The sequence below is a fragment of the Chinchilla lanigera genome, unplaced genomic scaffold (assembly GCF_000276665.1).
Source record: "Chinchilla lanigera isolate Chin_1 unplaced genomic scaffold, ChiLan1.0 scaffold00063, whole genome shotgun sequence".
NCBI classification, from domain to species: Eukaryota; Metazoa; Chordata; class Mammalia; order Rodentia; family Chinchillidae; genus Chinchilla; species Chinchilla lanigera.
In genome coordinates, this window is record NW_004955464.1 from 13,037,179 (window position 1) to 13,048,895 (window position 11,717).

Sequence of the window (11,717 nt, forward strand, 5' to 3'; positions counted from 1 at the left end):
AATTTTCTTTTGAGTTAAATGTGTTTCTCATATATGGAATATTGTTAGATTTTTGTTTCTTGATACAGTCTGCCAGTCTGTTTCTTTTAATTGGTGAATTGAGGCCATTTACAATGATGGTTATCACTGATATGTATTTGCTTATCTATGTCATGTTATTTTCCTGCTATTATTTCCCTACTTTCCCCCTCTGTTTAATTGCTTGCCCTGCTTGGTGGGTTCCTTTCTATTGTTGTTCTGGAAATGTGATTATTTTAATCTCTATGTAACATATATAAAAGATACTCTTTGTAGGGTTGGTTTGGTGGTCATGAATTTCCTCAGTTGTTCTTTTTTATGGAGGTATCTTATTTATCCATTAATTTTGAAAGACAGTTTTGCAGGGTACATCAACCTGTGTTGGAAGTTATTTTCTTTCAGGACCTGAAATACTTCATTCCAAACTCTTTTTGACTTGATGAGTTGTGTTATCTGTCATGATTCTGATGGACTTTCCTTTCTAGGTGATCTGTTTCTTTTCTCTAACAGCTTTAATATTCTGTTCTTTTGCTGAATTTCTGAGATCTTGATTATTATGTGTCTAGGTGTAAATTTATTTTGGTTATGGCTAATTGGAGTTCTGTATGCCTCACTTAACTGTATGTCAGATTCTTTTTCCATGCTTGGGAAATTATTTGCTATTACTTCTGCAAATAGTCTTTTTATATCATTTGCATTGACACCTAGCAGTCTTATATTGTTTTTCCTTGCATCATCCTGCAGCTGTTGAATTATTATTTCCTGGTTCCTTGTTATTTTTAAGAGATCTTTCCTTTCAGAATCACTAGCTGCAATGCTGTCTTAGTGGTCTTAAAGTCTATCTTCAGTTTCATTCAAGCAGTTTTGCCAGCTTTCAATAGAATTTTTAATTTCCAGATATCTCTTTGCATCTGTTTCATGCATTCTAACTCTTTCCTATATTGTTCATTCAAGGTTTCCATCATTTTTCTATGCTCCTCTATTTTTTAAATATATGTTTTCTTTAGATATGCTGAGCAATGCTTTCCTTATGGTTGTCATTTCTTTTTTTACCTGAGATATTATTTCTGATCTCATTTCTTCTATAGCCTGATGGAGTTGTTTCTTTACTTTAGTTGCTATCATTTTAAAAATTTCAGGTGTGTGACATCCAACTTATTCTATGTCAATGTCTCCTGGACTTGTTCTGGGTGGGCTGGAGGTCTGAGATTTTATTTTGGTCCTTTATTTTGACATTATGCATTTCAAAAATTTTTTAATTTTGTTTTCTGTGGTGATCTTTGTGAGTTTGGGTAGTAGGTAACTCTATCCCTAATATCAAGGTCTCTCCAGGAATAGTCTGTACTTCAGGGATATCTTCTGTGTGTAGGAGATTCTGGGCTGGTGTCTTCCCAAGATCCTACCTCCCCAATTAATTGAGAGCAGGATGTTGGTTTCCATTTGGTTCAGTCCCCAGTCCTTTACTGTAGAGCTGTGTGATGTTACTACCCCAGAGCTTCCCAATATTCTTACACAAGGGAGAACAACTGATTACAACGGATATGACATCCTAGCTACTGTAGTACAATTAGCAATAAGCATAATTTAGAAACTGACCAACCATGGTAACCATTGACTTTGTACTTTAGACCATAGGAGCAAAGTTTATAGTTATATAGCAGAACCAATAGTAAATTAGAAGTTTGTATGCAACGTGTCTCCCCTTGAACAAATCTAGTTTACCCTTATTAGACTGGATTTACCCTGGGTTCCTCTGAACAAGATGATTGTTGTGTCCTGGGTGCTTCTGATGCTGGCTTCCCAACCTGCAGTGTGGGAGTATGACACTAGGCATCAGGGTTCCTCCAGACTGAGGCTCCCTAGATGGCAGAGGGGTGGTGGGTAGGGTTTCTTCCCTCCCATGCAAAGATGGTGGGAGTGAGGGTGGAGTTTCTCCCCTCTCAAGCAGCTCACTGAGGCTCCTGAGGCTCCTGAGGCTCACCATTGTTGTCAAGATGTGTGTGTGGGGGGGCGCCATCAGGAATTCTCCCCTCTTGAGTGGCTCACTGAGGCGCCTGTTTTTTTTATCTTTTTGAGACAGGCTTTCATTATACAGTTCAGGCTGGCCTTGAATTTACTTTGCAGCCCAGGCTGGCCTTGAATTTGTAGTGATCCTCCTGTCTCAGGCTCCCAAGTGCTGGGATTACATGCATGTGCCTCCATGCCTGGCCAGTTCTGTGTCTTCAGTAGGAAGGAAATATGGTCTAGAAACCAAGGAGTAGAAGCAAGAGTTTCCTCCTTATTATTTCCAGTGACCTTCTGGGAAATTTATATTTCTTTTCCCCACAACTCGTACTCTTCAGGATCAAAAGTCTTGATCCATTATTTAGTCTTGCTGAATTTTCTTAGAACTGCTCTGATCCTTCTGTTCAACCCTCCTTAGTCCCTTTTCACCTTCATTTGCACTGAGATAACATGGCTTTCTTAGTCTTCTCTAGCTCCTAGCTTCCTCCCCATGTTTCCTATTAAACATAACTTCTAGTAAATCTCTTGCATATCTAATCTTGTTTTGACTAACATATACCTCAAATGTCCATCAAAGGGAGAATAGATAAACAACATGTGCTACATTTATATACTGGAATACCATTCAGAATAAAAACAAAACAAACCTCTACAGAGTAATATGGATGACTTTCAAAAACATTATACTTAGTGACAAAAAAGCCAGACAAAATATTCATATTATATCCATTTAAATGAATAACAAGTACCTCTGGGAGTGTAAGTATTGAAGGGAAAGGGGCACAAGGGAATGTAATACATTTTTTTTTAGACAGAGTCTCACTGTGTAGTGCAGGCTGGCCTTAAATTTGCTTATGTAGCCCAAGTTGACCTCAAATTCACAGTAATCCTCCTGCCTCAACCTCCTGGGTGCTCGGATTACAGGCATGTGCCACTATGCCCAGCTGTTTTACATTTTGATCAGTGTGGTATCTATCCTTCTGGGTGTACACATACTTAAAAAGTCATCAAGCTGTACACTTAGGATTTGGGTATTTTAATGCATGTAAATTATACTTTGATAAAGTACTAAAAATAATAAACAGGATTTATGATTCCATATAACTGGATGTTGGTAGGCATAGAGGACTTCAAATAGGTCTGATTTAGATGTTCAACAATGCCACCAGAATCTTATTTTCTATCTTTCCCATAAGTCTTTTCATGTGTGTCATATTTAACCCAAGACTGATTTAAGTTTGTAGTCACCATATGCTACCAACAACCTTTTGTTTGTCAAGATGGTAAGAGAACTGCTACTACTAGCTCTCTTGAAAGAATGGGAACAGTTCTTTTTCTTCTTCTCTTTTTTTTTAAGACAGAGTTTTGCTATGTAGTTCAGGCTGACCTTGAACTAAGCCACCCAAGGTACCTGCAAACCCTTGGAAATCCTCCTGCCACAGTCTCCTAAATGCTGGGATTACAAGCATGTGTCACCACACCCAGCTACTTTTTCTTATAAATTGCTAGCAAACTACATATCTCATTGGCCCAAAGGGTTATGTTAATCTCTGAATCAAACTCAAACTATCAGCAAAGAGCCATATACTGATTGACTTACATCATTTTATCCCTAAATAAATCACTTTTAGATAAGATATGGGATTACTTCAATTGATTAGATAAACTGGAGATTATCTTGGGAGCTACATTCCTCTAATTTTGTGGCTGCTCTACAACTGGAGAGAAGTGTGATAAATTTAAGGAAGACAATCACAAAATCTACTACAAGAAAAACACCACAGTTGAGTAACAGGTCCAGTCCACTGAATATCATTTTAATCATGGTCTTCCTTGTCATGTCCTAAATATCTTTTCCCATCCTACCTTCATCTAGTGTTTAATATGTACCCAAACAAAATTAGCATTACAAGAAGCTTAGGTGTCACTCTTCTACATTTGAGGGTAGGGTTTGAGAGAGGATCTCATTATGTAGTTCAGGCTGGCCTCACTACCATATGTAACCCAGGCTGGCCTCAAATTTGTGGGATCTTTCTGCCTCAGCCTACTGAGTATTAGGATTATAGGCATGTGCCACTATGACCAGCATTCTTCTATATTTTGAAGTAAAAGCTGATATAAATTCCATTATTACGTACATGACTGAGTTGCATATGGTTTGTTTACCAGATGATATCTGAATCCTCATCTCTGAGCCTAATTCTGCTCTCTACTGTCATGTGGTGGATTGATAGCTGGTGGTCAACTTATAACACCCCGCTGAACTGAGTCAGCATGGTGCTGGGTATGGGAGGCCCACCTGAGGATTGATGCCAGCAGCGTAAGAGGCAGAACTGGAAAAGTAGTAGTAAGGCTGTTGGGAACTGAAAAAGGCTGTTGGGAGCTGGTAGAAGCTATAAGGAGCTGTTGGTTCATTTGGAGGAATGTGTCATGCTGGCTTTCCTGATGAACTTGGCTGTTTTCATCCTCCAAGGAGCTCGGGACCTTATTGGCACTGAGAATAGCTCTGGTTTACTTTGGGGGAACTCTGGTCCTCACTTTGAGTATCACTTCCTGGCTCCATAGGGGAAGATGGTGCACTGCCAGTCTCCTGGAGAAGCTTTCTGTCTTGGCTTTCCTGATGGGAACTCAGCCATTCTGATCATTGGAGGAGCTCAGGACTTCATTGTTGCTGAGGATGGCTGGTATCTTTCAGGGGAGCTCTGGTTCTTATGTTGAGCATCACTTCCTGGCTCCAGTATAGATCCCTTAGCCTGCTAGCACAGATCTTTCATCCCGCTGGCATAGATTTCCTAGATTCCACTACTGATCTTTGGGCCTTCCCGGTGTAGATCCATGAAACAGGCCTGCATGAGATATTTTTATGGGCTCTGGGCCTCCAGTTGGATTCGTGGGAAGCACTGTTATGAGCTCTAGGTCTTCAGCTGGACTCATGCAGGACATTTCCATGGAATCCAGGCCCTCGGTTAGATTTCTTGGTCTTACTGTGTGGACAGATTTCCTGCACTCTCTTGTATATCATTCTTTGGATGACTATTATAAATAATGTTATAAAAAATATGTCCTGTATTATATTGTTTCCCCTTGCCAAATATCCACCAAAACAACATACCTCATCACAGATTTCCACTCTATCCTGAGAGCTTGATGATATTTCACAAATATAACTTTAAAACTCTGTCTCTAAGGTTGGTTCAAAATTTTCCAGACATTAAAAGAGCTGTCTTAAAATATCATTATTCTTCTTGGTCATTTGTGTTTTCACCTTGGACACTGCGATGTTATTAAAGGAGTATTTTTAGACTTTCATGATTCTTTCAAATGTGTTAACTCTCTCAACAGGGGAGAGGGCTCAAACAGAGCTCACACAGGTTGTGGTCCCTTGGTGAAAGTTAGCAAAAAACACCCTACAGATGCAAGGCTGTAGGTACAGGGATGGGCAAATGAAGTCCAGATTTCAGCCCCTATTTGCCCTATGTCTAGATGTCTTTGTGTCCTTTGCTCTCTACAGGCTTTTATTACCTGCTCATATTCATCCTCTGCTTCCAGACTCTATTCTCCTGATCCATCCCATTGTATTTCTGTCTGATTAATCTTCCTAAAGCACCGCCTTTAATTGTGTTATTCTCCTGCTCAAACACTTTTATCGGTTTCTCTCTGCCAACCTAAGAAAATTCAGATTCTTTAAGTTAACATTTTAAAGCTTTTCACAGTATCTCCTGTCTACTGCTTCTCACCACGAACTCTGTTCCAATCAACTGAGTATACTTGTTATTCCCAAACACATCTTGCATATTCCCAAACGACTTACATAGCATGTTTTCACCATCTGTATTTACATATTTATGTGTTTATTTGTTTAATGTCTGTTTCTACAAATTGACTATAGGCTCCATGTTGTCTTTATGTTGACCTTTGTATGTAAAGCATTAGAACGATAATGCTAACATCAACAAGCTGATGTTACTTTAATCGGAGCCAATGTTTAGGCTGATCTTGAAAAGAGCTGGCAAATGCCAAGAATGCCCTCCAGTCTCTCCCAAGAACATTGTTGACCTTCATGTTTACTCTAAACAAGCTGAATATCAACAAGGTCTTACTTTGGGTTTCATCATTATCCTATCTGCTAATATTACTAATGTCTCTTGCCACAAGTCACTGCGGCTATTCCATTTCCTCTGCTCTTCTCTTTTCTCCTGTTCTTGCCTTCTTTTCTCTCCTTTTCCCCTCCAGCTTTACTATTTGACTATAGACAGTGGAATGGTTCTCATTCTTCATTGGGAAACCTAACTTCTCATCCTCTTCTAAGTTAATCACACGGATAGTCCTTTCTAGCCAAATCTGAATCCTTGCCTAGGAGAAATAATATATGGTCATTTTCTTTCATGCTGCCCTCAAATTTGGCTCCTAGGCAAAACAGCTTTGGTGTAGAAGGGAAATTTTACTAGGTTCAGGATTTAACAAACTTAATTTGACTTCTGGTTTTGCTACCCACTTACTAGTGGCCTTGATTAAGACACAGTTTTTCTTTTTTTTTTTTTTTTTTTGTACCTGGAATCGAACTCAAGACCTTGCACTTGCCAGGCAGGCGCTTGTGCCACTGAGCTATATTCCTGGCCCAAGATACAGTTTTTCTTAACCACTCCTCCCGTGTATAAAATGGAGAGTAAGGGGCTAATCAATTAGAGTTGAATAATAACGAGTTATATTCATATTAAGTTATATTCATAATAATAATGAGTTATAAGCCGTATTTAGAATCCAACTGAAATTAAAATGGTAGTACGGTACTTTTGGCCAGCACAACTCAATATTTCTTCAGCAGTGCTTTATTTCCCAGCTGAAAACTGTAAAACACTGTACCAGTTTCAAGTATTATTATTAGATGTCCTTGACTCTATCTTTCTGCAACTTTCTCTGTATCAGTTCCCAGTCCCAGAACAGCCCCATATGTTTCATTTTTAATGGCCAGGTAGGCTTAATGAGCTTACTAACCTTCAGTATATGTACTTTTAATGACTTACAAATAGTAGCTTATTTGTATTTGTTTAAAAGGGCAAATAGATTAGAAATTACAAAATATAGCTTCATAGTCTATTAAAAAATCACCCTGTTACTCCAAGTCACTGTACTGATGTTAACAAATACACTTTATATCAGTTTTTAAGAACAATAGAGTAGAAGCATTATATTCAGGGAATTTTTCTTTTCCTGTCATTATTGAAATTGAGGCCACTAACAACTCATGAGAAGATATTTGGAATTACCAAAGAGGTCTTTATGTCTTCCATTTCTCCTCTTCAAATAGATTCTTGGGTATCATAGATTATTCATTCATTCACTGAGGAAACATTTATGGATTTATTATGTGCCACATAAAAAGCATAGACTAATAGGAGAAAAGATGTGAAAAATAATTTATATTCAGTGTTGCAGTGCTATATAGATATATCACAACCAACACTGTTTTGGTTCCCCATTGTCCATGCTATACGTATGTTCAACTTTTGATTCCTTAATCTGTTGTTTAAGATTATGCGCAAGGCTCAATGTAGCTCAATGGTAGATTGCACATAAGCACAAGGACCTGGGTTCAATTCCCAGCACTGAAAAAAATTTATCCACAATTTAGCTTTAAGAAGTGTTCTTAATCTTTATTTTCCACTTTAATAGCCAAGTGGAATTGGATTTTTTTAAATTGTCCTTTGAAAATGTTTTGTACTTTCCAGCTTTGGGGGTTTTGCTGATGTTTAATCCAATAGAAATTCCTTCCTCAGGACCACAGGTCTATCTGAATCCTACTCATTCTCAAGGATCTAAATGAAATAAGATGACACTACAGCTTCCTTTCACAGTTTCTACTGAAAGTAATCTTTCTTTTGTTTTTCTGATCAAAATTTTAAATTTAGTATATATTTGCAATACATTACAAATACATTATGTGTATGTAGCAATTCCTGAGGTAATTGCTACGTGCACGTACCACATCTTGATCTTTTTTATTTCCCCTCCCGCTCCTCTTTCTCCTCTCTCCTCCATACCCAGTTCCCCTTCCTGCCTCCACATAGTCTATCTCCCTGTTTCTTATCATCTCTCTTTTATTTTGTTCTTTAAATTTTTAAAATTTGTATTTCTTATATGAGAGAAATCATGGAATACTTAACCTTCTGTGTCTGATTTATTTCACATAGCCACTTAGCATTATGGTCTCAGGGTGCATCCATTTTCCTACAAATGACTCAACTTTATCCTGTATGGATGAATGTATTCTATTGTGTATGTATGCCATATTTTCTCTATCCATTCATCTGTTAGTGCATGTATAGGCTGCTTCCAAGATTTATCTATTGAATTATGCTGCTATAAACATTGGTATGCATCTATCAGTGTAATATGATGCCTTAGAAGATACCTAGAGGAGATACAGCTAAGTAAAATGTAATTTATATTTTTAATTGTTTAGAAATCACCATACTTATTTCCACAGTGACTGTACTAGTTTTACATGTACAAGGCTTCCTTTACTCCTTTTTCCCCACAACCTTACCAGAATTTCTTTCTTTTTTTTTTTTTTTTTTTGAGACAGGGTTTTGCTATGCAGTTAAGTCAGGCCTTGAACTCACTACATAGCCCAAGATGGCCTTTTAAAAAATTTTTTTTATTTTAAAGAGAATAAAATAAAAACAAAAAAGCCCAACAAAAACCAAAAATGATACACAATTTCAAAACAAGATATATGAAATTAACAATGGTTGTTATACTACATATTGTTAATTTCAAAGTAGTTGCTCAGTTTACCAGATATAGGTGTGCAAGATGGACCAAACAATTAAGCATTAACTCTTCCTTTCAATAAACCAATAGAAATTCACAGTGATCCACCTGCCTCAGCCTCCTGAGAGCTCAGATTACAAGTGTATGCCACCATGCCTGGCTTGATATATTCTTATATATATATTTTGCAGCACTCAATATGAAACCATTTAATTAAATAAAATACACAAAATGTTACAGACAAAAATAGACTTTAAATTTAGGTTATAATTGCTTCTAGGGGTGTTATATGGAGACAGTTAAAGTGGATTTTAAATATAGTAGGAGGTTATTGTGGCTTACCTCATGAGGCTATTATCATGGCTTTCCTCACAATAGCCTGCCCTGCTTTCTCCAGGGTGTTCTTTTATCTTGCTTTTTCCTCTTTTACTTGGCCTAAGCTCTCGAGTTTCCCCCTCACTCTTCACTTTTACTTTTCAAATAAACTTTGTCACTGCATTTTGCTTGTTTCACTCAATTCTTTGCTCAAGATGAGAAGAACCTGGAATCCAACTCCAGAAGGAGAGGCGAGCAACTCAGAACCCTGTCCAACACTTATTTGGTGAGCCACTTTTAGAAGGAGCTACCCAATAACAGGACGGCCTAGACCCAACTCAGTATGAGATGTGGGATCACAGCAACACCTCTCAGGCCCCATATGTAGATATTCTCACTGATTTCCTCGAGATTTGGATGGCATGAAAGGACACAAACAGCATGAAAAACTTGCTAGCTGGCTTTTCTTACGATAGTCCACCCTGTGTCCTCCAGGGTATACCTTTATCTTGGGCTTTCCTCTTTTACTTGGCCCAAGCTTACTCTGAAGAGTGAGTTTCCCCCTCACTCTTCACTTTTGCTTTTCAAATAAACTTTGTCACTGTTAAAAAAGAAAGAAAGGAAGGAAGAAAGAAAGAAAGGTTAATTCTGAATGGTGAGAATTTGGGTATAGATATGCTATTCTTTGTATTTTTCTATATTGTTAATGTTCTCAAAATTTTAAAAATCTACTTAAATCAATCTCAACCTCTAGTAAGTGTTGGGCGAGGTGGCGCACCCCTGTAATCCCAACACTCGGGACGCTGAGGCAGAAGTATTGTGAGTTCCAGGCCAGCCTGAGCTACAAAGTGAGCTCAAGGTCAACCTGAGCTGCATAGTGAGACTCTGTCTCAAAATGACAAAAAAAAACAAACAAACAAAAAAAAAAAAAACAAAAAAAACCCACCAAAACAAACAAACAAACAAAAAAAACCCCAAACCCTCTAGTAAGCATTTGATTAAACCAGAATAACATTCCCTGATTCAAAGTAAAATATTCTTTGAACATCTCCTACATGTAGGCATATATCAGGTCTTAGGGATAGGTCTTTACATAGAAATGGTTTCTGTCCTTACAAATTTCATTGTCTAGCCAGTATTAAAGGAATTAACTCTTCCTTTAGAAGGGAGACAGTATTAAAGGAATGCTTGCCCCCAAAATAAACTTTGATAAGTTCTGTGAGGGAAGAAAAAGAGTATCATGAAAGCATATAATTGTACCATATTCAAGGGGAGTAGACATTGTTACTTCATGGTAATGCATTTGTAGGTGTAGATACACACAAGCACTTACTGAGTATTTACTATACTGAATAAATACATTATTTTAATTATTTCTAATTCTTACAACAGTTCTATGTAGAAGCATTACCACTAGCTAATTTTACAAATGATTTAACTGAGTCATGATTAAACTCACACAAGTAGCAAGGGTGACTCACATCCAATTCCAATTTAAATCCTGGGCTCTTTAACTCCGATATTACAGCAAAACCAGACTGCTTTAACTCCAATTGGTCTCTAATCACTTACTCTTTTATTCTTACTTTTTTACTACACTCTAGAACTTATTTTGAAGAGTGAACTCAGCTATAGGAACTCTTTTAATATGCGTCTTGGAACATTTTAAATTTGTAGTGACCAGTTTGTCAGCAAATTCTGAAATTTGAGCAAGAGTCAGTCACAACTCCATGTTGTTTATGGAGGGTTTAGCGATGAACTTGTCATTCTTGAGCATCTACTAACATCCTGGTGGAGGACAAATCAGAGTGAAAGAAATGATCCTTGCTGTCAAGGAATTTACAGTCAGTTGGGCAGGTAAGTAAAAATATGTATGCAACTTGAGATAATATAGAAGTGTAGAACACAGCCATGTAAAGGAAAAAAATGGAAGCAAAGTGTTCGTAAGTAAGGATGGTTGAAGCGAGTGGAGCGGGAAAAAAAAAGAATCAAGATACAGCATGTAAAGGTACAAATTCCCTGTGATGAATGTGATCATAATGCATACCTAAAAAAATACCAATAAACTTAACTAAAAAAAATAGAAGACCTAATTGGAGGCAGGTCAGGAAATTACACACGCACACACGCACACGCACACACTGTTGTGTTTACTAGACTGCACGGTGCAAAACCCTCCAGAGAGCCCCAGGAGGGTGCTGAGTTCTGGGGCCGCACTGTCCCGACGGGGCGGCTGAGACTTAACCGGTTTCTGACCCAGGGCGGAGGGCGCCAACGTTACCCTACGTCGTGGCTCGGGAGAGTTTTTAGCACTCGAACTTTCTCCCCGCCCCCACTGTCTTCCCTACCAGCGTCTCTCTGCCAGGTACTACCCTCGCTTGTGACCATCTCGGGTCGCGTCGGTCTATGCAGGAGCCTGGGCTGGAGTTTTCCTGTCCCTGCGCCCTCAAAGCCCACGACTTCACGGAGACGGCGAGCGGCGCGTTTCTCGCGCGTTTCTCGGTGGCGCAGCGGCAGGTGGGCGGCGGAGCCGGGGTGCCGGGCGCTCCCAGCCTCTGCCTGCAGGAGCTCCGGCGCGAGCGCTGGGCGCGCGTCCCGGGTTATCA